This window comes from Nycticebus coucang, chromosome 2 (genome assembly GCF_027406575.1).
Source record: "Nycticebus coucang isolate mNycCou1 chromosome 2, mNycCou1.pri, whole genome shotgun sequence".
Lineage (NCBI taxonomy): Eukaryota > Metazoa > Chordata > Mammalia > Primates > Lorisidae > Nycticebus > Nycticebus coucang.
In genome coordinates this window covers 78,420,127-78,447,959 of record NC_069781.1, presented here as the reverse complement: position 1 = coordinate 78,447,959, position 27,833 = coordinate 78,420,127, and the positions used below count along the sequence as shown (strand labels likewise).

Here is a 27,833-nt window from a genome sequence, read left to right as displayed (position 1 = left end):
TTTTTTTTTTAAGAGACAGAGTCTCACTTTGTCGTCCTCGGTAGAGTACTGTGGCATCACAGCTCACAGCAACCTCCAGCTCTTGGGCTTAGGCAATTCTCTTGCCTCAGCCTCCTGAGTAGCTGGGACCGCAGGTGCCTGCCACAAAGCCTGGCTAATTTTTTATTGCAGTTTGGGGCTGAGTTTGAACCTGCCACCCTCGGTACATGGGGCCAGTGTTCTTCTTTTCTTTTTTTTTTTTTTTTTTTTTTTGTAGTTTTTGGCCAGGGCTGGGTTTGAACCCGCCACCTCCGGCATATGGGGCTGGCACCTACTCCTCTGAGCCACAGGCATCACCCTCCTCCATACCTATATCCTTTTAAAGACTAGTAGGGATATTAGGCAAGCTTTTTATAATTTAAGTAAACCAGAGAGCTCAAGACCATTTGGTTCTGTAAAGATCTTCCTACTCATTTACCTTCCCTGTCTAGTTATTGCTGGGGAGAAAAGGGTAGCAACTCCATCTTTAAGATTTAACATATAGTTCTTGTAGTGGGAAAGGTAACCCTAGGAATGGTTTTTTTTTTTTTTTGCAGTTTTTGGCCCGGGGCCGGGTTTGAACCCGCCACCTCTGGCATATGGGGCCGGCACTCTTCTCCTTGAAGCACAGGTGCCGCCCTTAAGGAATGGTTTTATGTTTGCTCTCGTGCTGACTTGCATGGACCGTATAGCGTGTCCCAAAAGTTTCCATACACGGGGAAAATGGGAAATGGTAGCTACATGTACCTTTATTTACAAAATATTCATTACAAAATTTTACAAAATATTCTCTTGTGTGTTGGCCACCACTTTGTAGAATTTTGTAATGAAAATTTTGTAATGAATGATGAATATTTGTAAATAAAAGTACATTTAGACTTTAGGGGTGACTTTTGAGTCACCCTGTCGTTTAAAGATTTCTTTTGCGGAGTACAACTTATTTCTTCTAAGTCTTTTCTATATAGATTGGAGCCAGCAAAGAAAACTTTAGTAGCATTTCCTGGTTTAATGTGCTGTGTAAATGAAGCACATATCTGGGACTGTAAAGCCTATCTATCCATCATAGGAATGTTTTATTTGGAAAAGCAGAACTTCCTTAAGTCTCTTCTTCATGGAACTTCACTGCTATGTTGGCTTATTTTAAACCTTATTGAGGCCAGATGTGGTGGCTCATGCCTGTAATCCCAGCCCTTTGGGAGGCCAAGGTGGGAGGATTGCTTGAGCCCAGGAGTTATGTGATCATGCGACTGTACTCTAGCCTAGGTGATAGAGGGAGACCCTGTCTCAAATAAATAAATAAATCTGATTCACTACCTGGAAGAGATGCCTGACTATCAGAATTAGAGCTAGTCACTTGAGCATGTTCTTGTGGTAAGAAGGTTGCCGATGTTTTATAACTTGAAGTAGCATAATGGTATTGAATAAAAGTTAATTTTTAAAAGCATGGCTCAAAAGGCTGGGCCTGGTTGCTCACACCTATAATCCTAGCACTCTGGGAAGCTGATGCAGGAGGATTCCCTGAGCTCAGGAGTTCAAGACCAGCCTGAGCAAGAGCGAGACCCCATCTACTAAAAATAGAAAAAAATAGCTGGATGTGTGGGCACACTACTAGGGAGGCGGAGGCAGGAGGATCACTTGAGTCTAGGAGTTTGAGGTTGCTGTGAGCTGTAATGCCAGGGCACTCTATCCAGGGTGGCAGAGTGAGACTGTCTGCTCCTCTTCACCCCCAAAATGGCTTAAAACTCTCCAGCACGGACAACCTTTAAAATTTATAGTCTTCGGGCGGCGCCTGTGGCTCCAAGGAGTAGGGCACCAGCCCCATGTATAGGAGTGGGGGGTTCAAACCCGGCCCCCGCCAAAAACTGAAAAAAGAAGTAAAATATATGGTCTTCCAAAGAGAGTGCCAAAGGGCAGCACTTCGCACTCGTTTTTATTTATTTATTGTGCCCCCATCAGGTAACTGTGACTATTCTCATTTTACAGAAGAAAACAAAGCTCAAAAGTTAAGCAATTTGTCTGAAGTCACAGGCTAAGTCAGGTGTGAAGGAGAAAGTGATCCTGTGTGAGAAGAGCTTTATTTCTCTAAACAATATGCTAGAAAGCATTTTAACAAGCATTCTCTTATTCACTCTCTCCGCATTAAGGCTTAGAAGTTTATCATTCAGTCCCTCAAAACTACTTTTAAACCAAGGACAAAAAGTTTCAAATGCTGATGTCTCTCCTCTCATCATTTCTGTATTTTTGTTTAATTGCTTCAACTTTATACCCAGTTTTCAAACTAAATTTATAAATGTACCCTCATCTTCATAAGCATGTTTTATGTCTGCATAATTTTCAAATGCTGATGTCTCTCCATCTCAATCATTTCTGTATTTTTGTTTAATCTCTTCAACTTTATACCCAGTTTTCAAACTAAATTTATAAATGTACCCTCATCTTCATAAGCATGTTTTATGTCTGCATAATTTTATAACTGAAGTTTCTGAGGCAGGAGAATCGCGGAAGCCCAAGAGCTGGAGGTTGCTGTGAGTCCTGTGACATCATGGCCCTCTACCGAGGGGGGTATAGTAAGACTCTGTCTCTACAAAAAAAAAAAAAAAAATTAAAAAAAATTTTTTCTTTTATAATAGGACAGTGTATAGCCTGATTTTTTTTTTTTTAACATTATTTCTTTAGTGTGTATTACTGGAAATTAAAAAAATTGCAACCACTTAAAAATGCTCGACACATCTTGCCAAAATGATTTCTTTAAAAATGGGAAGCATTTCCTCCCCTGTTGTGGTATGTTCAAGGTCCTATCTCCCTATAGAATTAGCCCCGGTGTTGGGGTGGGTAGATGGTTCCAGAGCTCTTCCACCCAGCTGCAGAGGTTCATCTGGGCCCAGCTCCTCTACATGGTGTGGGGAGGGTGTTAATGCAGAGCTGTCTTCTCAGCCCCCAGCCCCTGACGCTGTCCCTGTCCACCTGCCTCCCTGCCTGTCTTCTTGCCTGCCTTCCAGTTTAGCAACTTCATCTCAAAAAGCAAGGGTCCTATCTCTGTATATTTGTCATTTTCTTACATTCCCCTCTGTATGTTATGTTAACAGTATTTGCTATGGTTTGAATGTTTGTCTCCTCTGAAACTCACTTTGTAACTTAATCCCCAATGTGGCAGTATTGAGAGGTGGAGCCTTTAACAGGTGATTGGGTCATGAGAGCTGTGCCTTCCTGAGTGGATTAATCCATTCGTGGATTAATGGGTTATCACGGGAGTGGGACTGCTTTTAAGAAGAGGAAAGAGACCTGAACTAACATGATCAGCCCCCTCACCATGTGATGCCCTGTGCTGCCTCAGGACCCTGCAGAGAGTCCCTATCAGCAAGAAGGCTCTCACCACATGAGGCCCCTTGCTTGACTTTAAACTTCTCAGCCTCTATAACTGTAAGAGAGAAATTTATTTTCTTTATAAAGGAGCTACTTTCAGGTATTCTAAGCAACAGAAAACAGACTAAGACTATTTTGTTATTGCTTTTTGTATTCTCTTTTCTTTCATCAAGATATTTGCCTCTTTGAAGATATTTGCCTCTTTGTGGTGACCCCCTAACTATAAATGTGACCCCCCCCAACCACAACATGAGGAACTGTATTAAAGGGTCGCGGCAGTAGGAAGGTTGAGAATCACTGATTTAGGAGAATAGTTTTTTCCTCTAGATATTGGATTTTTAAAATTTAAGTGCCCATTACTTCTGTGATGGTTTTGTTTTAATCTGTGCTTGCAGTATAGTCTGTCGGTGCTACTTTTGAGAAGACGCTGAACTCCTTTGTGGCTCAGTGTGATTTGTGTGTGTGTACATTTGAAAAATTATAACTTAATTTTTAAAATCCATGGCAGTATTTTTATTACAGCGAAAAGGTCATGTCCTTAGTGTGCCCTGAATATGAAGCTTTGACTTCGTTTTCCAGCATATTAACAGTTTTGGGATAATTGAGTTTTGCTAATTATTAGGAGCACTGATGGCTATTACCCAGTGGCACAGCTGGGTGTACAGCTGTAGTATAGAAAGAAATCAAGACACAGGTTCTTAGAAGCCTAATCTGTGACCTAGACCCAGTCTCTGAGGTGCTCTTAGTAGAAAGTTAATCCATTATAGGAACTTTCATCAACAGAAAAGGCAGAAATAATTTTCTTAATGGTGTTGATAAAATCTGGATGTCTCTACTGCACTCTGTTTATAGTACAGTCTTTGTAAGTTGACTACCCAGGGGACTGTAATGAACTGGTCAACATACAGAGGTGATCAGCATATAAGGGGCTAGGCCTACTGGACCAATACGTACATGTGGGACATGGGGTCTGTGAAAGTTAAGGTCAACTTAAGGAGGTAGTTATTGTAGGGAGGTGTCAACTGTAACGATTCCACTGTATTATGGAAATAGAGCATTGGAGACTTATTTTCCTGTTTAAAATTATCCCCATTAACTTAGATTGTCATATGTGCCACACTTTAAAAATTTGGACTTTTTGTAAGTTTTTAGGAAAAATATGTATGGTAATTAGATAGTGATTAAATCATGTTGCTTTTCAGGTAAATTTAATAGTCATTTAAGATCTCTCGGTTTAATTCTTCTTAAGACTTCATAAACATGCTTTTGTCTGCCTAATAATAGAGATTTAAGTGTCTGAATTTTTGCTGGTATAATGGTATAATGAGCAATGACTTTATTTGTGCTTAAATCTGTGTTTGGGATTTTTCTTGATCATTGTTTCTTTACTGTATGTAATTAGAAGTGAAATGACTGTGTTAATAGTGACATTAGTTTTTTAAATTGTAACCAGGCTAAAGAACCTTGGTGCATTTTGGCAAATTGCACAGGGGACCCATTTGTAGTTTCACCAACGTGTGTGAGAGTGCCCACCACCCTGGAGACCTACCCTCCATGATTCCACACTCCATCCGAGAGCAGCTCCACTGTGGTGGGGTGTTCTGTGTTACAAGGTGATGTCATATGTCTCCTCTCCAAGAAAAGCATTGTTACCAAGGCAAATAGTGATACTGATACGGCGTATAGACACCAAAGACAGCCTTCACCAGTAAGATTGTTGACAATCGCTAGAGGTTAAGATAATACAGAAGTCATAGAGTGTTCCTTTGGCGACACATGTTAATGGGTTTGTTCTAATGTTGAAGCCCTTTTGCAATGAAAATTTTGAAAACCTACACTGGTAAAATTATTAAATAAAAACCTTAGGAATGTATTGCTTGTTAGGATTTATTAGCAAAGGAGATCTCAAGTTATTTTAACAAGATGTTACTTTTTTTCTTTTAAAAAAATAAGCAAGCAGGGTGGCGCCTGTGGCTCAGTGAGTAGGGCGCCAGCCCCATATGCCGAGGGTGGCGGGTTCAAACCCAGCCCCGGCCAAACTGCAACAAAAAAATAGCCGGGCATTGTGGCGGGTGCCTGTAGTCCCAGCTGCTCGGGAGGCTGAGGCAAGAGAATCACGTAAGCCCAAGAGTTAGAGGTTGCTGTGAACCGTGTGACGCCACGGCACTCTACCCGAGGGCGGTACAGTGAGACTCTGTCTCTACAAAAAAAAAAAAATAAGCAAGCAAAGAAATAACCAGGTTTCCCTTTTAAATAAATTAAAAAAAAAAAAACAAAACATGTTTTTTTTGGGCAGCGCCTGTGGCTCAAAGGAGTAGGGCACCGGCCCCATACACCAGAGGTGGTGGTTTCAAACTCGGCCACTGCCAAAAAAAAACTGCAAAAAAAAAAAAGAAATATTTTTTTATAAAAGAAAACAATGGCCAAGATACGCTTTCTGGTCCCTAGGCATTTATAATCTCATGTAAGTGTACATTTAGAAATTTAGCAATTTGGCTTTATTGAATGAATGCCAGAAACACAACTGGAGAAAACTTAGACGATTCATTTTTTGTTTTTTCTTTTTTCGAGACACAGTCTCATTTTGTCGCCCTCGGTAGAGTGCTGTGGTATCACAGCTCACAGCAACCTCAAGCTCTTGGGCTTGAACTATTTTCTTGCCTCAGACTCCCAAGTAGCTGGGACTACAGGCGCTCACCACAACACCCCGCTATTTTTTTTGTTTGTTTTTAGCAGGCTTGGGCCGGGTTTGAACCCACCAGCCTTGGTGCATGTGGCCAACACCCTAACTGCTGAGCTATGGGCACCAAACCGACAATTCGTTTTTTTTTTAAAGGCAGTATATGGATTATTCAGAGAAGAAGGGAGAAATTTGCTTTTACAGGAATATACTTAACGTAATTGGTAAAGACTCTGATTTTTTTCTTTAGCTTCATGTCACGTAAGTCAAGTTCTCAGTTCACCACGTATTAGTAACTCTCTTCCCAGTTTACCTGTGGGACAAGGTACAGAAGAAATAGAGAACATGGTAGTTGGGCATTTTGTTGTCTCACTCAGGAATTCTCTGAGAGGAAATGGTTGTTTTCCTGTTTTCAGGTATTTTAGTTTAAAATGAATTGAAACCAAGAAGTGGCTATTTCCTTCCACTAACCCATCACTAGCTTGTGTTGAGCGGAAAGTTTTAAGTATGTCAGTACATTCTTTGCATCCGTACATATTTTAATTCACGAAATAACAAAGGCTATTTCTTGCAAAATGGTCTTTCTGTATTTCTGTCTTTATATTAGAAAATTTCCACAGTTTTGTAGTCCCAGCTGCTCGGGAGGCTGAGGCAAGAGAATCGCGTAAGCCCAGGAGTTAGAGGTTGCTGTGAGCCGTGTGACGCCACGGCACTCTACCGGAGGGCAGTACAGTGAGACTTTGTCTCTACAAAAAAAAAAAAAAAAGAAAAAAAAGAAAATTTCCACAGTTCAATTTGTTTTGGGGTAGAAAAAGGTAAGATTGGGTCAAGTGGTAGAGCTCTTTAGGACTTGCCTTTTCACACTTTTGCAGTCTCATCAAACATTGCCACAATATATGTTCTAATATGATAACGTTTCTGGTGATCTGGAAGTTCTTGTTTCTTCTAGCAGCTTTATGAGAACAATATTTGAGCTGTGGTGAATTTTGGTTATGGGCAGATGTAGAAGAGAGTCTGGCTCGGCTGATCTGCTGCTGCTGTAATTAGCCAAGTGCCCCGTGAGTTACTCTCATTACCGAAGGACAGTCCTTACAATCAAAGAATACAATATATGGAAATATGGAGGGCTTACTTTAATAAAGTTGTTCCTGTTCTAGTCTCTAACTTTGTCTAATAAATACAAATTAGGATTTTTTTTTTTAATCCGGAAGTAACATAAGGCATGATCAATGAGAAAATGTGGTGAGCACAGCAGGAATTAAGTCAGTCTTAGACATTGCTTTGTTTTTATTTTAAAGAAAATGTTACAGTGGTTGACAGTTTTCTAACTCTGAACTCTGACTAGTGATTGGTATTTGCTTTAAATAACCCGTGTGAAAAGGCTAAGGAATTATTTCACTGTGGTGAGAGTAACCGATGACAGCAGGCCAGTGTTCTTGCTTCACAAGATACATACACATTTTGCTTGCTGTTAGATTGGGCTGACTATGGATGAACAGTACACTTTTGGTTTTTGTAATTGCAGTTAGATTTAATTACAGGCTGAGAATAGAAAGCTAAGAGTTGCTGAGAGGGGCCAAGCAGGGGATTGATGGGCTGTGGCCGTCCACCCCTGCTCTGTGCTCCCGGGTAACCTGGATTTGTCTCTGTCACGTAAGGAGTCTTGTCCCGTGGAAGAAGAAATCACTGGCATTATATGGACTGTGTTCTCTGGCTGGAACCATTTGAAAGAATCCCCCACACCCATTCCTTTCTTAGGAAAGATGACTAAAGTTCTGCACCTGTAACATTCCATAAAGGCTCTGGAGCTGTAGGGTGGTGAGTGGGCAGGTTGCCAGATGTCTTTGCTGAAATACCAGAGCCTGAGCCCTGATAATTAACCAGGCTCCGGAGAACAGGTCCTGGGCGTATTTACTGCCTGGCTGTGGCACTCTGGGAAGATGGGCCGGGCTTCCCACTCCTTCTCTCTAGATTGAGGTAGGGCATTGATATGGTTGTTAATACTGAATCGAGCAGCTGCATCTCTCTGTTCTCAACAGGAAGGAAGCTTTATATTTGTAATTATCCAAGTACTCTCTCTCTTTTTTGAATGTACATGTATTTTAAATTGAAACCCATATTTGCTCTGTCTCTGTACACATGGTGGAACTTGACTGGAGAGATTTTTTTAATGAGGGAAAGTCAAAAGCATCTTCTCATGTTATTTTGAGATGACTGCTAACATTTGCTAGGTTTTATTGTTTAAAAAAAAAAAATCTCCTGGGCTTCTCCCATCTTGCTTGGCAAATTAAGGGTCTTGTCTTACACGTTGCCATTTATTTCAGTTACAGCAGTGAGTAATACTATCATAAAGACAAGGTAGCAGTTGATACTTGGTAACATCTTTAAAACGATGTAGTAATTAATGAGATTTGCAGTATTTTGGAGGTAATTACTCTCTATTTACAGACAGAAAGTTAAGGCACAGAGAAAGTTAGTACACAGCTTGCCTGAGGTCAGTGATACAGTTGGTGACAAAAGCCACATTCTTAGTACTTGACAATAAGAGGCTTCTGTTTCATACAATAAATTACAGAGCCAGTGTTCTAGTTAATAGCAAGAAAAGAATGGCTTAAACAACAAGCCTAGTGAGTGGTTCCACAAGTATTGTTCCTGAACCAGCATCATTCACAACATTTGAGAGTCTGTTAGAAATCTTAAATTCTTCTTCCTTTTTTTTTTTTTTTGCACTAGAGCCTTACTATGTCACCCTCGGTAAAGTGCTGTGGCATCACAGCAACCTCAAACTCTTGGGTTTAAGTGATTCTCTTGCCTCAGCCTCCCAAGTAGCTGGGACTATAGGTGCCCGCCACAATGCCCAGCTATTCTCGGCAATTGTCATTATTGTTTAGATGGCTGGGCCAGGCTCTAAACAATAGAGCTGGCACTGTAACCACTGTGCTATGGGTGCCGAGCCAGAAATTTTAAATTCTTAGGCCCAGACCTTCTGACTCAAACTCTGGAGGTGTGAGTCCAATATGTCTGTTTTTAAAAAGACACCCCCCACCCCCATGCTAGATAAAGTTTGAGAATAACTGACTTGAATACAGTCTCTTATGTCAGTTTAAAGCAGTGATTTTTCAACCGGTGTGCTGTGAGAGGATCTTAGGGGTGCCATGAAACTTTTTTAAAGATCATTAATTATTTTTGAAAGAAGTTGAAAGCACTGTAAATATATTCTTTTTTTCTTTCACTTTTTTTTTTAATCAACATAATTTAAGTGTGCTGGGGAAGTTTAACTATAGGTTCAAGTGTGCTGTGAGATAAAAAAAGGTTCAAAAACACTGGGAGGAAGCAGCTGTTAGCCTCCTTGGAGGCCTGGCATAGACAGCCTTACTAGGCCCCACCAAAAGGACATTTCAGGATGCAGAGGAGATAGGTCAGGAAGCTGAAGAGGAACTAATATTTGGGCAGCTTCTGCCTTGCCAGGCACTGTGTCTGTCTGTCTGTCTAGCAGGTGGCTGCACTCAGCCCTCAGCCCTGTCACGTGCTTGCCGTCCACGTGCCCCTTGTGTGTAGTGGGCACTTATCATTTTCGAGTCGTAATCTCAATATCAAGAATAGCCTCACTTTTGCTTCAGGTCTTTAATCGACAGTCATGAGCGTTGACATTCTTTTCACTTGGCAGGGGGCTGTACATTTACTCATGGGGCATGCAGCCTGGATTGGATTTGTAGAAAGCTTCGTGCTAAACTTGTTGCTTCTTGGAACAGTAATTTTATGCCAGGCTTCTGGGAGAGGAGAGGAGGGAGCTTGTCTTTTTTGTGAACCATTATGTTCCCTGTGCTTAGTGTGTGCCAGTGCTTGGTCAATAACTATTGAATGATTTGCATACTCTTAACACAAAGATGGTATCATCTCCCAGAAGGCATGTGCCCACTTCCAGACAAATTTATTTAAGACAGTGGTTCTCAAAATGTGGTCCCTCAACCAGAAGCAGCATTATCTGGGAACTTGATAGCAATGCACTTTCTTGCATTCCATCCCAAACCTGTTGGATCAGAAACTGAGTGGGGTGCAGAATTCTGTGTTATAACAAGCCCGATGGGGGATTTTGATTTATGCTGCCATTTGAGGACCACTGGTTTTAGGCACAAAGGAAGGATTTTTTAATGGTACTGCTAATTTTAGTTTTTCTGAGAAGGGAAAGCTGTTTCTCATCGAAACTTTGGGGATAAGAGCATAATAAGCTTAGTGTTGTCAAAAGCCCCAAAGAGTGCTGATGGCTGATCAATTCTTGCTCACACAGTCACTCTCTCCCTCAGAATCCCTTCAAGGGGGTCCCCTTGTACTCCTACTCAGGTCACCCCCAGAACTGAAGGACAAGAGGGAAGTACTGGAGAGAAACACAAATCTCTCCACACTGGGGCTTTTGGTTTAAAGGGCAGCACTGAGCCAAATGATGGCCCATCAGAGAGAAAGATTACTTTCTAATCTGATTACCTAAATAATCGAAATAAATAAAGGCATTAACATTTTTGGTTTTTGGCTTCAAACAAAGTAGGAAATAGTCTTCCTATTTTGTGTATCTAGATACCAACTAAGGAAGCATGATTTGATTCACGAGTCCCTGACTCCCCATGCAGTCTCTGAAGGACTGTGTGTGTATGTTTGCCTTCACCAAGCCGTGGAGAGTAGGAAATTCTGTATATTAGGAACATAGTTTACATGGATAACAGTCAATTAAAGGCTTCATTTCTGATTAATCCTAATGGAGAAGAGTTTCTTTTCTTGAGCCCTTTATACATCATAAAATCTTAAAAAACTAAACTTATCTATTTTAATTGTTTTCTCTTGGGACAACATTGTGGTTTAGGAGTAATCTCACCTAACTTTGATTTTAAAAAATACCTGTATAAACAGCTAGGTTTATGCATTGTTACAGCTGCAGTGCAATTTATTTTTCAAGGAAAAAGTCAAACATGACAATTGAAAAGAAAATACCTATTACCAAGAAAGTTAAACTATTCTTCCCCATTAAGAAATTGTATTAGGATATTTATTAGAGAAATTATTTCAGACCCTGCCAGTTCTCTGTCAGAAAACTGATAACTTTAGACAACTGTTTTCTCCTACCTCTGTATAATATTTAAGTTTCATTTGTGAAATGTAGGGCCAACCTGTGCTAAAAATTCCATCTCTGAGGTGACAAGCTGGTACATGGGGAGGGGGCTGACAGCAGACCACCCTCACAACTCTAGGATTTCATTATCATTTCTTGGTTTAATGAAATGTCTGCATCTGGAAATAGAAACAGACTGTATGCATAGTGTAAAAAATGTCAGCTGAGTCTTCAGCACGCAAACCTAGAAAAACAGTGTTCAGTGAGGCAAAATGTGATCGCTGTGGAGATGCTCCCCTTTGAGGCTGGTCCCCTCCATGGACCCTCCCCCACCTACCCGGGTCTGCTTCCCTTCGTGCTGAATCTGGGCTCCCTGAGCCCACCTGGTTATTTAGTTGGGAGATAGAAATGGTTTCCAACTGGGAATTGTTGCCTACAAGGGACAAAAACCAACTTATGGAGGATTTTATTAAGATACTGAAGTACTCCCAAAGAATCCAGAATTCTCAGAGAAAACTTGGACTCCAAAGTAGAAAAGCAGAAGGAACTAAAAGGACTGTGTCATCCCTGCTTCTCTGAGCTTCATCCTCACTTTTCTACAGACTTGCTCTGTTGTGTTGTCCATGGGTTCATGACACAGGCTCAGATCCATCCAGAGTTTGCCTGGTAGCTCCTCGCCCCCATTCAAATGCCCTGAGGGAAGAAACACCTTACTCTGCATGGCTCTGATGTCTCTGTTGGTCTAGTGAGCCTTGGCTGGGAGAGGTAGGCGGTAAGCCTCCTCTGGGAGGCCAGCTTCTGACCCTGTCACCCAGTCAGAAAATCCATAGAGGGGCGTAGCCTGCACAGAAGGGACAACAGCATTCTCCCTGTGTATACCATTCATGTGTTGCTGTGACTTTATTCATTAATCCCATTCTCTGGTCTTTAGGGGAGTCCTCATGTTTGGCTCCAAGACAATGTCAGACCTGAAAATCCTCAGGTCAGATAGTGAATCAGGGCCATGGATGGCGGTGAATTTCTTAGAGTGACTTCATGGCTGTCAACATCGGATGCCTCTGTCTTGGAGCAGACCTTTGAAACAGCCATGGTACGAGCAAGTTCTGGTGAAATCTTTTTTTTTTTTTTTTGGTATTTGGCCGGGGCTAGGTTTGAACCCTCCACCTCCGGCGTATGGGACAGGCGCCCTACTCCTTAAGCCACAGTCGCTGCCCGTTCTGGTGAAATCTTGCATGATACAAAAGCCTTCTCGAGAATCTCTGCTCTGAAAATGTCCTTTATTCTGAACACCAGTTTGATTTCCGCTCCACTGGTGGAAGCCGTTGAACTGAGACAGATGTATAGGTTACCAGATATTAGCCCTTCTTCCTTCGTTAGTTCACTTTCTCAGTTTGTTTGAATTGGGAATGAATCTGAGTCCACAAAATAGGAGTGCAGGGAATATTGTACTTTGTTAAGTACACTTAATTTTTACTCTAAGCTTCTACTTCTTTGGGGTAGCAGAAAGGTCCACCGGGATTGTTCTTGAGTCTCTTTCCCGCACCACCCTGCCAGGGTTGTGTCAAGATATCAGCCCTTCCTACATGTCCTGATGTCAGGAAGGCCTTCCTCGGCAGTCTCTTTACACTGATCTCTCTTGCTTCTGGGTGGCGTTTGAGGCTAGGGAGGATCCTTGTCAGTCCTAGGGTCCAAGTTTGGCATCTGGCCCCTCTTTTGAGGCACCTGCACATCTGAGGGCACAGCCAGAGAACAGGTGTGGCCCTCTGCTGCTCTGAGTTCCACACTCACTCACCTCCAAGAATTTCTTAGTCTGGGGCTACTTCCCTCTTCTCAAACCCATTTCTCCTTAAGGAAGCCGCACCACAACCTCCCTTAGGAAAGCCAGAGCCCACTACCTGCGTGAGTGAGGACAATTCAGAGAGAAAAACATTGAGAAAGCCTCCTGCCCTAGAGTCAGTAATCACCCGAGTGTGGGCTGCAGCCGGGCAATGTGATAGGCTCTGCCTTTATGGTCACCTAGCAACAGTCTCCATGGCCAGGTCCCACTGCAAGGCCTTGACTGCTCTTCCACATGGCTGTTGATTTATGGAGAGGATGGGTGAGCAAGTGATTGTACCTGTCCCAAACTGGCAGGGAGATTTGAGGTATTTCATTGTTGCTTTTGCTGTGTGGCTGTTTCCAAAGCCAGTTTGGAAACCTGTCTATCCCATAAAGTAGCCTTTGAATTTCTAATCATTTTTTAAAAATCATCAATGAATTCATGAAATTATAGGAGGAGATTTACTTTTCCCTTTTCTGGCCACGGGTGTTACAGTTCTGTTAATATTCCTGAGAAGAAACTGATCTACCAGGCTCACACGTGCTCTGCACTTTTGCCCCCATAATCCTCATGACTAGACTAATTGTTAGTGTAATCTGTTTCAGTGATCTCCTACCTTCCTTTTGCCATCTTTTCAGATGGCTGCCTTGCCCACAGCATAAGCAGCAGATTAAAAAAACATTTTTTTTGGGGGGTGGGGAGGGAATTACTAGGATTAAATCAGGAGGATTCATATAGAAGATTGTAAAGCTTGCACACAACCTTAATGAAAATACGTGGTTTTGAGCAAGCAGCACATTACAGAGGCTCTGTGAACGCCTCTTCACCTGGAATTTCAGTACATGCTGAACATAAAATATTTATACAGCACAGTGTGCTTTGCCCCGACCCAAGTTTGGGTTCAGTGTGTGTTGTTGCTACAGACATCACTCACATGTAAGCAGCTGAAGAACACTTAAGGGTATTTGTCATGGGGTTAAACTTGTAGCCACTGATAAGGTAGCCTTGTTCCTAGCCAAAAATACTTGGCTTGTTATCAGAGTGATAATTTATAGCAAAGATGCGTCATAGAGGAAGGGGAAGAAGAGAGTTTACTTGAGAAACTTAAAAGAATGGATGCAGAAGCTAGTAACTTGGTTTACTGCTGGTGAAGAAACTTGAGCAGTCCCTGGGATTACTTCTAAGAAAGAAAAGTTGCTAAAAACAGCTGGGAATAATTCAATTAGTAAGTCTTTTTTTTAGAGTCAATCCAGAGATTATGTGCAAAAAATAGAAATATAATTGTCACTTTACTAACTATGGAGGTTCCATAAAAGAGGAATGGTGGGAATACCTGCCTGATAAACTCATCATAAGGATTGGAAGAGCAAGGCACCTTATTTTTAAGTCTTTTGTTTTTATGATGGGTACTTTCATGACTTTACCTGCATTTTCTCTAATACTCAAAATAGACCAGTGATGTAGCGATGTTTCCATTTTAGAGCTAAAATGAACAGGGAAAGCCATTTGTTACATGTATGGCAAAGTTCATTTATTATTAGTATCCTATGATAAAGATCTTTTCAGACTCTCATAGGTTTTGCTCTGTTCCTTGTAGGCGAAGTTCCCAATTAATACACCATTTTCTCTTCTTTATCAAGGTACTGAGTTAGTAATATCCTTGATATATGAAAAGGTATTTACAAATCAATAAGATGAACACTCCAATAGAAAAATAAAGAACATGAACAAGAAGTGTAAAAAAGTAAAAAGTGTACAACCTCAAAGATAGGCTAATAAAAAAATTTAAAAATCCATAGAAATAAAGGGAGGGGGAGGGGATGGGGTGGGAGGGATAGTAGGGGATAGTAGGGGGACCACACCTATGGAGCACATTGCAAGTACAAGTTGAATCTATCATGTGTAGAACACAAATGTCCTAATGCTATAATTGGGTAAATGAGGTGAAAGCGATGCTGATTAATACGATGTAAGCACTCCAATTTGTACAAATAATCAACACACTGAAAATGGCATAAATGTATTTATGATCTATAAAAATAAAAAATTAAAAAAAAGAAAAATATCTATAGAAATAATATTTTAAAAAAATAATGCTACCCAGTGGTGGAGTGTGGAAGAGGGAGTCATGTCATGAGCCACTGGCTCAAACATTCGTACAGTAAGTTAACAATATCAGAGCCTTACATTTTCCATGCATTTGACCTGTGACTTTATCTCAGGCAAATACTTAATAGTATATTGAAGGATATCCCTCTCAGCATTATTTATATAATCATAAATCGGAAGTGGCTTAAATGCTTCAAGGAGGTTTATTAAAATGGATTATTGTACCATCATTACAAATGAAGGTATACAAAACTACTAAATGGTACAATACTTCTGTCAGAATAAATGGAAAAGCCAGGTTACAAATGATACCACGTGTTTCACTTGTAATAAAAATTGTGTGTGTTTACATATTCGTAAATTATGTTTTTAATACTCAAAATTATTATTTTGAATATTATTAAAAATACCTGCATACACACCAGCGTTCCACAACATGATAGTCATGCATGTGATTTTTATTTATTGTTTGATTTTTCTAAACTTACAGTAAAGAACAAGTCCGATTTTGAAGGAAGAAAAATAATAAAATAATTTTTAATAATTCAGCATAAACTATGTATGTTACCCAAAGGCAGTAATACAGTATTTGACCCAAATCTGGATTTTTGGTCTGTTGATCTGATGTATTTTGTTGTCTTTTTCCTTATTTGTTAAGTAGGTAATGAGCATTTTCCTTAAACAGAAGAATAATATAATGTAGCTGTTCAGACTTCGATAGCATTTAGCTGTTGAATAGTTCTGAAGGTTTCTTAGGGAACCAAAGCCAGGCATGTGGGGGTGGTCCTGGCGCTGAAGCCCTTGCAGGAGGCTGTCTTCAGTGGTCAATCTCTCTGCACAGGGAGAGGTCAGGAGAACAGCAAGTGGTTCTGCTGAACTGCTACATCAGGTAGACCCCATCAGGTTAGATAATGACCAGCACAAATCTTTTTTGGCTTGATAGTCAAAGATCTTGGCAGGAAAGTCTCTGTCCATTTCCATTTGCCCTCCCAGTTTCTCCTCAGTCCCTTGTGGTCAGGATCCTGTATCAGTTTTATTAAAAACTGCCCTCAGGGGTCTCTTCGAGTGACCTCCCTCCTAATGGTTAAACCCAGTGACATCTTGTTATCCCCATCCACAGTTTTGGCCGTGTGCCTCTCTGAACTTGGGGTTACTCTCCTGCCTCTGGGACCATTCCGTGTCTCTCTACTTCATCAATTCCTCTCCCGTCTCCCGGGACCCCTCATGTGTCTTCTGTTCCTTCCTCCTTAGAACCTTCATTGTAGCCTGGAGCTTCAGCAGTCATCACTGAGGTCAAAGTCTAGTAATCAATCATCTTTCTCAGCTGCTAGTCATCCTTCTTCCTGACAAGTTTGGTCATAAAATGGTACTTGAAATTGGAACACGTTCACTTTGTGACAGAATCTGACAGACATGCTTAGAACTCACGTCTGGGCTTCACTAGAAGGCCCTCAGATTGTCTGTCGGTGGTCCACCCATAGATGATAAAACAAGCTCCTGGTGTGAGCCTTTGTTTTTTTTTTTTTGCAGTTTTTGGCCGGGCCCAGATTTGAACCTACCACCTCCAGTATATGGAGCCGGCGCCCTACTTCTTTGAGCCACAGGTGCCACCCATGGTGTGAGCCTTTTCAGACAAATAAAAATGATGGAACCAAGAAGAGAATCTTAACTCAAGGCACATTTCAAAAGGCAGTGGCAGAGCCAATCCAAAAATATTTCTTTCTTTTTTTTTTTTTTTTTATTGAGACAGAGTCTCACTTTATGGCCCTTGGTAGAGGGCCATGGCATCACACAGCTCACAGCAATTCTCTTGCCTCAGCCTCCCGAGCAGCTGGGACTACAGGCGCCCACCACAACGCCCAGCTATTTTTTGGTTGCAGTTCAGCTGGGGCCGAGTTTGAACCCGCCACCCTCGGTATGTGGGGCCGGCGCCTTACCGACTGAGCCACAGGCGCCGCCCCCAAAAATATTTCATTTGTCAAAACTTGGATACCGTCCACCTGAAGTGTAAAGCTTATAACTTGATCAGAATAGGTTCTTTCCAGATGGACGATGTTGTTAAAATAGTGTGTGAGGGTTAAATTGTTTGGAAGGTGGGCATTGCTGGGGCTGTGGATTTGGGCCAGGCTTACGGGACAAGATAAGAAAGGCTGTGTCAGCCATGGGGAAGAATGGATGCAAAGGCAGATGGGAGTGTATTCTAGGGAACATGGCTGGATTGATAGAGCCAGAAGGTGTTTGCTGGAGACTGAAGGAAGATGAGTTAAAGTAGTGCTACATTATGGAAGAACCGGGAGTCCATAAGAGAACCTTGTATGTTCTTTTATACCACTAAGGGTTTAGGTATAAGAGAACGTTAGGTTTGGAAGTTGCAAGACCAGAGAACTTAACAAGTTGCTGGTATCCTGTAAGGTGAGGCAAGAATGACTAAAATTGCTCATTACCTGCTGCGTGGTCTGCAAGGCACAATATCTCATCGTTATTTTACAGCAACCTTAAGAGTAGATGTTACTGTTCCCATTTTATACATAACAAAACTGAATTTTGAGCAGACATAACTTGTCTAAGTTCTGGAGAAGGCTAGACTAGGATTCATGCCCAGGGACATCTGATTTACAGCACAGGGAGGATGGAGAACATTGGAACCAGCTCTTCATTTTACAGGGGCCTGTTGAAGGTTACACGGCTATAGGATGGAAGCAGTTGTTCTGCAAGAGAGAGTGGATAGGGGGTGATCTGCAGGGAGAGGCCAGGTTAGAGACAGTTGTTGTAAACAGATGTAGTATGCCAAAGAATTTGGTTTTAGCAGTGGCATAGGAGTGAAAAAGAGGGGCTGGAGTGCAGCAGGACATTTGGAGAAAGTGGCGGTGGATTGACTGGAATGGATAATGACAGAGTGATGCTTGAAAACGGTCCCAAGGTTTTAATCAAAGGGAACTGCCACTGACCGTTTTAACAGAAGGGCTGCGTGTTTGCTTTGGAGTGGCCTGAATCTGGAGTAACAGATAACAAAATACAAAAATTGGGTGGTGTGCATGAGCTGACTTGTATATATACCATCAAATACATGGAGGAGGAGAAAGTAATAGAACTGAGAGGGGAAGCCTGTGAGAGACCCACGCCTTTTCTTTGCCGTGGTGTGAGTCACAGCAAGTATGAGCAACTAGTTTTTACCTAAAGCAAAGGAGACGGCTTACACAATATCCCAGGTTTCCTTTTACTCGGGCCTGCTGCTGCGCCCCCAGCTGGAAAGTGGCTGAGCTGCACGTTGGTGTCTAAAATGCTTAGCTGTCTGTAATAATTAATTCCCCTTTAGTGGGTCTCAAGCCTAGAAAAGTGTATTGCTCCATCTCATGTCCCTCAACAATATTCTTTTCCCTTTCAGAGTGGTGGTCACTGTACTGGATGGACTTCTGAGCTGTTGAATTACTTCTGTCATTTGACTGTACCAGGAAATTGTCCATGGAGATGAAATATTTATTATAGTAATTTCTGGCCTTATATAATTAAGGTAAGGGCACTTTTTGCCTAATAACTCTCATGAAGTTGTCACATTTGTCTCCTTTAACTTTACAGAAACCTGAATCTGTTCTTTTCCTGATGTTTTATGCTCTAATAATCTGTTCAGAGTGCTCTTAGTGTGCAAATGTGTGAGTAAAGACTTACAGATGAAATATGAGCAAGCTATTTGAAGAATGTATTACTCTTCAGATTAAATCAATAAAAGTATTCCATTTCTGTAAACACAAATGCACAAACTGGATTATACCAGAGAAACTTAATAGATCAAAAGGAGTATTATTAAAGCTACTTGGAAAAACAAGAGATATTTAAATATTAATATATTGTTGACTTTATTTAAAGAAAATCTAGAAAACACAGAGAATATAAAAGAAACAAATGTTATTTCACTTCCAGATATAATCAATGTCAAAATTTTATTGTACTGTGTTCCTAGCTTTTGTAATATATATGTGGTATGTGTCAACTTGCTAGAGTTTTACAAATGAGTAACCTTTACTACATGCTTGCCCTGTACCAGGATCAGTAAAGCACTTTATTTATTTATTTATTTCTTTCTTTAGAGACAGAGTCTCAAGCTGTCACCTTGGATAGAGTGCCGTGGTGTCACAGCTTACAGAAACCTCAAACTCTTGGGCTCAAGCGATTCTCTTGTCTCAGAGTCCCAAGTAGCTGGGACTATAGTCACCCGCCACAATGCCCGCTATTTTTGTTGTTGTTTCAGTTGTCATTGTTGTTTAGCTGGCCCAGGCCAGGTTCGAACCTGCCAGCTTGGGTGTATGTGGCTGGCACCCTACCCAATGAGCTGTGGGTGCTGCCCAGTAAAGCACTTTATTACTTGATTAATTCTTATAACTCTGAAGGTAGTACTTTTATTATCTGAGGCTCAGAGAAATTAAATGACTAGCTTGTGTTCACATTGCTGGTCACCCCACTCAGAACTTGGACCAGATATCAATACCCATACCAAAGGGCTTTTTTACATACATACTTCTTTTCCTTTATAAAATGTTTATTCCTTTTTTCTTCACATCATTTTAAAATAGCTGCTTGATGTTCAGTTTATGGGTATGTGCAATGGTGTCTCTACCTCACTTCCCTTTGTTGGAGATTTATATTATTTTTCTTTATGTATTTTTGGTGAACATCCATAGTGCACATTTAGGATTATTTCCCTAGGATACGTGGCTACCCAAATGCCATTGCTGAGCACCAATAGAACGTAGCTCTCAGGTTTTGATGCTCTCTGTTGATTTCTCAAAAGGATGTGCCAGTTTGTATTCTAAGTAGCAGTATATAGAAGTGTCTGATGGCCCTCAGCAACACTGGTAGATAGCAATTTGAAAAATTGTTTTTGTTTTTTAAAGACACTAAGTATTGTTGTTTAGGTACATGTTATCTTCTACCTGTAATACCATAGTAGCCGTGACTCCAGCACCCGCTTACTGCTAAAGGAATTGCAGGACAGTAGGTAAGGGGATGGGCACTAGAGTTAGGTACTTGGGTTTAAATCATGGCTGTGCTTATCTGCTTCAGTTTCCCCACCAGTAAAATGGAAATAGTAATAAAAAACCCTCTCATGTTAAAAACTTTAGAATAGGCTTGGCGCCTGTAGCTCAGGCAGCTAGGGTGCCAGCCACATACGCTGGAGCTGGCAGGTTCGAATCTGAGCTGGCAGCCTGGGCCAAAAAATAGCTGGGCATAGTGGCAGGCACCTGTAGTCTCAGCTAATTGGGAGGTTGAGGCAAGAGAATCGTTTGGGCCTAAGAGTTTGAGGTTGCTGTGAGCTGTGATGCCACAGCATTCTACTCAGGGCCACAGCCTGAGATTCTGTCTAAAAAAAGAGGTGCCGGGGGGAAGAACTTTAGAATAGGCTCAGCGCCCAGAGTATGTGGTTATGGCGCTGACCACATACACCAAGGCTGGTGGGTTTGAACCTAGCCCAGGCCAGCTAACCAACAATGACAACTGCAACAATAACAGCAAAAAAAAAAAAAAAAAATAGCTGGACATTGCAGCAGGTGCCTGTAGTCCCAGCTACTTGGGAGGCTGAGGCAAGAGAATCGCTTAAGCCCAAGAGTTTGAGGTTGCTGTGAGCTGTGATGCCATGGCATTCCTCTGAGGACACCATAGTGAGACTCTGTCCAAAAAAAAAAGACTTTAGAATAGTACCTGACTTTTGGTATGTGCTCAATAATTGTTGGCTGCTGCTCTTGCGTTCCAGATGTCCATGCTTACATAGTTAAAAAAATCAAAGGTTGGCCAGGTGCAGTGGCTCATGCCTCTCATCCCAGAACTTTGGGAAGCTGAGGCAGGAGGATCACTTGAGACCAGGAATTCATTTCCAGCCTGGGAAACATAGCAAGACCCAGTCTCTATAAAAAAAATTAAAAATTAGCTGGGCGTGGTGCTCTGCACCTATACTTAGGAGGCTGAGGCAGGATTGAGCCCAGCAGTTGGAGGTTTGTAGTGAGCTATGATCCTGCGCTGTACTCCAGTCTGGATGACAACAAAACAAGAAAACCCAAGAGTAATGCTTGTTTTGAATAAATATGTTTATTACCAAATTGGTAATATATGGTAGAAACTAAAGTGCTGACATTGTAGTGGTGTTAGTGTTAACACTGTGACCAACACAAAGAGCACTAATAACCATCCCCGCCTCAGCTGATTCTGAGAGGCTGAGGGTAATGAAGAGAGAGTAACTACAGGAATAACTGGAATGTTAAAGTGCTTCATAGCTCCTGATGCATTTCCACATGGACTGTCTCATCCTCCAGCATACCTATAAAGGAGACAGAGCACATATTAGTAACCTTATTTTACAGAGGAGGAAATTGATGTGAAGGATTAAGTGACTTGCTCACTTAAGGCTTAGAAATGGTCGATGGCAAAGCTGGGTGTGCACTCTAGGTCTTCTGACTGTAAATCCTTTCGTGACATTATCGTGATCCAAGGAGGTGTGGATGTAGATTGTCAGGCCTAGAGATTCACTGGAAAGGAAGGAGCCAAAGAGGAGGCCACCTGGGAGGAGACAGCAGAGCCGAGATAAGGGAACCTGGACAAGCTAAAAGGGTAGAAGGGGCCTGGGTGGGGGGAGGGAGAGGGAAGAGTCAGAGAGGAAAACCGAAGGACGCACAGGGCCGGCTGAGAAGAGTAAGGGAAGGAGGGCCTCCTCAGTGTGCTAGGAGTGGGGGCCTCCTCTGAGCCAGGGAGGGAAGGAGGAGATGGGGGACATAGGCTCAGGTTCTTGGAAATAGAAAGGAATGATATGGGGCTGAAGAGCTGTGGACTAGATAAAACTCCTGAAGAAAGAAAGGAAAAAGTGTTTGTGGAAAGGATAAGTGATATGTTTCGGGTTTTACATTTGAGAAAGGGCAACTATTTAGAATATCTGTTGTGGGGCCTGGGGCCAAGGAATGAACAACACCTGCTGGAGACCTCTGCTGTGCACAAGGCAGAGCCCAGATAACGTCTGGGCTCCGATTTGGCAGATGCTGTGAGCCCAGCAACCCTGCTGCAGGAGTGTTGAAGATGTTCTCGCCAGAAGTTTACAACTCTCTGAAAATGTTTTTGTGATCGCAGGGCTAGTTAGGCACGCAGTCAATGTTACATGATGGAAAGGAAAATTCCTCAGTTGCCCGTGACCTGAGAAGAAATAACACTCTACAATAGCCTCTTGTCTCCTTATACCAAAGAGGCTGTCAGCTTGTGCTCCTGACCTGGCTGGGTACCCTTTGTGGAGGAGGTAAGTATTGCAGTGATGGTATTTATGCCTGCTTCTCAGTAGGGGTATGGTCTTTTAAAGAGTTTTGTTTTAAAACTTCTAAAAAAAGTCTTTGTGATAGTCAGGTAGGTAAAGCAAAGAGATGATGGGTAGTTTCCAAATCTGTGAAATGAGCAGTTGACTAGAAACTAGTCACTAGATAGATGCTGTCCTAAGCCCCTTTCTCACATTACTGTTTCTGATTCATATGAGTCTCTTGCCTATCCCCTCCCTTACGAGACAGTTTATCATATATCCATTTTTATTTTACAATGTTATGGATTTTTTTGGCTTAGAGATTTTGTGTATTTAAAAGTAAAGTAGGCTTGGCGCTTGTAGCTCAGCAGTTAGGGCGTTGGCCACCTACACCAGGGCTGGCAGGTTCAAACCCAGCCCAGGCCTGCTAAACAAGACAACTACAACAAAAAAATAGCTGGGCGTTGTGGCAGGCATCTGTAATCCCAGCTACTTGGGGGGCTTAGGCAAGAGAATCGTTTGAGCCCAAGAGTTTGAGGTTGCTGTGAGCTATGATGCCATAGCACTCTACCAAGAGCCTCACTCAAAAAATAAATAAATAAAAGCAAAGTATATTGACCATAGAAAAATTAAAAAATATATCTGTAAAATACTTGTTGAAAATGTGTAATCCTACCACCATTAAATAACCACTATTAGTATTCTTCTAGAGATTTTTCTATATTATATGTCTAAAGAAGATTCCAAAATACAAAAATACCACCTGCTTTTCGTGATAGATTGTAAACCTCTTTCCTTATCAGTAGTCACTGCTGTAATTATCAAAGGTTGATGGAGATTGTATTTTAGAAATGTATTTTATTTGATAAATCTCATTTTGGACAATAAGTTAATGCATATCCTTCTACCTGTATTTTTGAGGCTAGTCTTAATTATTTCCTATAAAATTAGGAAAGAGTTTTTTTTTTTTGAGACAGAGTCTCACTATGTCACCCTTGGTAGAGTGCCATGGTGTCGCAGCTCACGCAACCTCAAACTCTGGGGCTCAAGTGAGTCTCCTGCCTCAGCCTCCCAAGTAGCTGGGAGTACAGGTGCCTGCCACAACGCTTAGCTATTTTGTTGTTGTTGTTGTTGTTGTTTAACCGGCCCGGGCTGGGTTTGGACCCACCAGACCCAGGGCATGTGGCCGGCACCCTAACCGCTGAGCCTCTCATACCTTCTTAACATTGGATAGTGAAATTTAAAAACCACCAAAAACCATATCCAGTTTTATGGACAGATGAACATTTTTCATATGCCATTTACATTTCTTCATTTGTGAATTTTCTGTTCATGTCTTTTGTCCATTTCTCCAGAGGGCATTTGTTGTTTTCATTTTTGATTGGGAGAGTGTTTTTTATTTTAAGATATCTTTTATTATAAAAAAAGTATTAATTGTTTTGTTGTTTGCCCTTGAATTTTATATACCACCTTAAAATGTATATTTAGTTTTGGGTAGTCAAATCTTTTTCTGTGGCTTCCATATAGAGTAACTAGGAAGCAAGAATGACTTGGTGTTTGTTCCCCACTGCCTGATCTTCACGTTGTAATCTTTTTCAAGTGTGATCACATCTTGGCACAACCCTGCCTGAGCCCATCGTGACATTCTCTCTACTGAGGCCTGCAGGACCCAGCGTGATCTGGCTTTGCCTGACCCACCTCTTGCCACTCACCCTGGAACACTATGTTCCAGCCCCACTGGCCTCCTCTCAACTCCACCCCCTTCCTGACCCTGGTGGGATTCTGCAGGTGCTGTCCCTTTGCTTGGAACATGTGCATATGCATGGTCACACACACCCTTTGAGCTTTTACTAGTATGCAATTGTTGTTGCTTTTGTTTGTTTTTCTCTCCTTGGGTAGAGAAAGTAGATGCAGAAACTGTTCATTGACTTGAACCCAATTCCTCTAGTGAGTGGGCAGGTACAGTACTGAGAAGGACAATTCCGGGGGCCCTGACCATGGCCTCGCTTCTGAGAGGAAGGAAACACACATAATGTGACTGAAGTAGGGACTTGTACCATTTGCTCAGTATCTAATACTCCTAAACCTGCCAGATTTTTTTTTTTTTTTTGAGACAGCGTCTCCCTACATTGCCCTCGGTAGAATGCTGTGGCATCACAGCTCACAGCAACCTCAAACTCTCAGGCTTAAGTGATTCTCTTGCCTGAGCTTCCCAAGTAGCTGGGACTACAGGTGGCTGCCACAACCCCCTGCTATTTTTTGTTGTTTGTTGTAGTTGTCATTGTTGTTTAAGAAGGCCCGGGCTGGGTTTGAACCCGCCTGCCTCGGTGTATGTGGCCAGCGCCCTAACCGCTGAGCTACGGGTGCCAAGCCCCTGCTAGATGTTTTAGACAATTTTGTTTTCAGTAATTCTAGCTGCCATTTGTGTAAACCATTGAAGCCTAGAAACATTAACAATCTTTTTCTTTCTCCTTTTAATTGCCCAGGCCAGAATGTCAGAAACTTTAATATTCCAGTGACTAAATTACTTTTCCTAAAACTGCCTCTAGCATCTAGATGTGGAACAAAGATGCTTTGGTAGATGATGTCTTCTAATTTTTGGTTTGGAAGTACAGGTCACTATTCTTTCCCATATTTTAATTCCTTTACAATTAAAATTACTGACCAAAGCAGTATGTGCCTGTTGTCACATATTTAAACCATAAAGCATTTATACAGGGTGAAATGGATCCTTGAAACTACCCTGTAGTCCCACCCTTGATAATAAACACTGTGGAATTTATTGTGGATCCTTCCAGATCTTTTTTATGCTTAGTGAACCTGTTAGATCTTCATACATTGCCCCCCAACTCCCGTCACGATACTTGCTTGGTTTCTCTGAACAATATCATAAACCCACTTTTTGGTACACATCAGTGGATTTTAAAAACACTTGCAGCCTTTGTTTTTTTGTCTGGCCCCATCTTGAAGAAGTTACCTAATAACGTTTTCTGAGGACTTTAAACACCAAGTTCTAAGTAATTTGGGGGGTTCATTTTGTGTAAATCATTAGATAGACTATTCCAGAGGGCAGGGATTTGAGAACATTCAAGAATGTGGTCTAATCGGCCAGTGATTTCCATCTCACTCCTGAGGAAGAAATGGGTGTGAAAGGGAAGCCAGAGAGGTGGGACCGGAGTGAATTCTTCTGAGTTCGTGAGGGCGAACATTGAGCTGAAATGTTTTCCCTGGGTAATAACAAACCACTGGGTTTCTAGAGAATGGAGATAGCAGATGAGGTGCCGTCAGGTTATACAGATCTTCATCACGTTGTCTCTCCTCATTCTCTCTCCCTTTTCCCTCATGAGAACAGAAGACAGGTTTGGGGTGAGTGAGGGTGCAAAGTGACTCCCTGGGCCGTGCCCTTCACACTGGCTTTGGAAAGCAGGCTGCTGACTGCCGTGGCTCTGATCTATGGCACTGCAGTCCAGAGAACTATAAGGTCTGCTGTAAGTGATGGGGCCTCTGGACTTACCCAGAATTGCACTTGTCGGGGTTTTCCACAGTGCCCACCTTATTACACTAGAGAGGCAAGTTTCATTGCTTAAGGGGACAATTTATGGCAATGGGCTTGTCTCCTTGTTTTAGTTCTTTATGTTTTTCTGCCTCCTAATAAAATGTGAAGTCACAAAGTAATTAAATAGTAGTGTAGTTTTCAGGCAGGAGGTGGAGAAAGGCTAACTAGGGGGAAAGGCCAACATGATTGACAGAGGCTGGCTGGAGATTTACATTGAGAATAACTCGTTCTTCAAAACTTTCTTCATTTTCTGGTGGGAATTATGGGGTAAATCATATACACCAGAAGGATGGATGATTAAAAATGCAGGAGTTATGATTTCTTTTTGACTTTGTAAGTCTCTAAATCCTCTACCTTAATATAGAGTTTTCATTCCAAGATGAGAACCAGCCCTGCCAAGAGCTAAAGGGAGCCAGAAACACTCTAAAAATCTTAAATTGTTAATAAGCTTGAGATTGTATGTTGTAAAATGTCTTAAAGCACTGTGAAATGAAGTAGAGAATTCATGAAGTTTTTTCTTTCATTCCCTAGACTCAAATTCACAAGTATAGATGTTTTCAAATGTTTAAAAATATTGAATGAGATTCCAACTGTTAGTTTCTAGAAAATTCTAAAGGAGCATTAGTAATTTTTAATAATGACATTTAAATGAGGAAAAGTTTTTAAAAACGGAGTCTAAAAATCTGGACAGTGTAGATTCCCTGTCCCTTCTCTTCCAGCCTCCTTTAACATAAATTCTTTGGATTTAGCCACTTTGTACCAATTATGACCTTTTTTTATAAACAAGGAATTTTTGAGATATGGTTGCTTCATGTTACCCTTTTGAATTATAGAAACAATTCAATTTTAATACGTTTTGAAACTGCTTTTTGATTTTTGACATTCTCTTATCTGAATAATTACATTGAAATGGCCAAAACAAATAAATTACAGTTGGGTACAGGTATGGTGGCTCACACTTGTAATCCCACCACTTAGGGAGGTGGAGCAGGAGGATTGCTTGAGATCAAGAGTTTGAAACCAGCGTGAGCAATGTCATGAGAGCCTAAGACTCCATCTCTACCAAAAAAATTAAAATTAAAAAATTAGCTGGGCATGGTGACATGTGCCTATAGTTCCAGCTACTTGGGAGGCTGATTGTGCCACTGTACTCCAGCCTGGTACCAGAACAAGATGCTGTATCTTAAAAAAGAAAATAATAAAATAGGATGATTGGTACCTGTTGAAAGAAAGGATAACTAAGAGATACTCCCATGGGCCAGAAAATAAGTGGCTAAAAGGACAGTGCTTGTTTTGGTGTGAATTTCTGTTGCTGTGACAGCACCCTGAAGGGGAGACTAATGCCTCTGCGTGAACATCGCAGCCCCAGCTTCACCATCACAAACAGGACAAGAATCTGAGGAAGAGTCTGCAAAGGAAGACTGCTGGGGGTTAGGGTATACTCCTGCTTGCCTTTTCATGAGAAGATTTATGATGAGAGAATAGGGGAATTGTTACTTTCTAAAGCTTGGTAAAAAGGTAACCAACAGTTTTTATGGGCTAAGTATCCCTTATCCAAACACTGGGGATCAGAAGTGTTAGGGATTCAATGTGTTTTTGATTTGGAAATATTTGCGTGTATATAACAAGATAATCTTTTGAGGACAGGACCTAAGTCTAAACTTGAAATTCCCTTATGTTTCATATACACCTTATACACAAAGCCTGAAGGTAATATTATATAACGTTTTAAATAATTTTGTGCAGGAAACAGAGTTTACGCTATGTTTTAACTGTGACCTGTCACATGAGGCCAGGTGTGGAATTTTCCGCTTGTGGTGTCATGTTGACACTTAAAAAGTTTCAGATTTCGTAGCATTTTGGATTTTTGAATGAGGGATACCAAGTCAGTAAATATTTCTGAAGTTCCTACCCACAGTCCTG

General features: G+C 41.5%; 1 protein-coding gene across 4 annotated transcripts in view; it reads left to right on the top strand.

Annotated features, from left to right (window-relative positions):
* The window catches only part of KANK1 (KN motif and ankyrin repeat domains 1), a 217,061-nt gene that overhangs the window by 62,268 nt on the left and 126,960 nt on the right, over positions 1-27,833 (top strand). For all 4 annotated transcript variants that reach the window (XM_053574315.1, XM_053574307.1, XM_053574287.1 and 1 more), the window contains exon 2: positions 18,476-18,601. The gene's annotated coding sequence lies outside the window, so the exon portion shown is untranslated. The remainder of the gene's footprint in view (positions 1-18,475; positions 18,602-27,833) is intronic.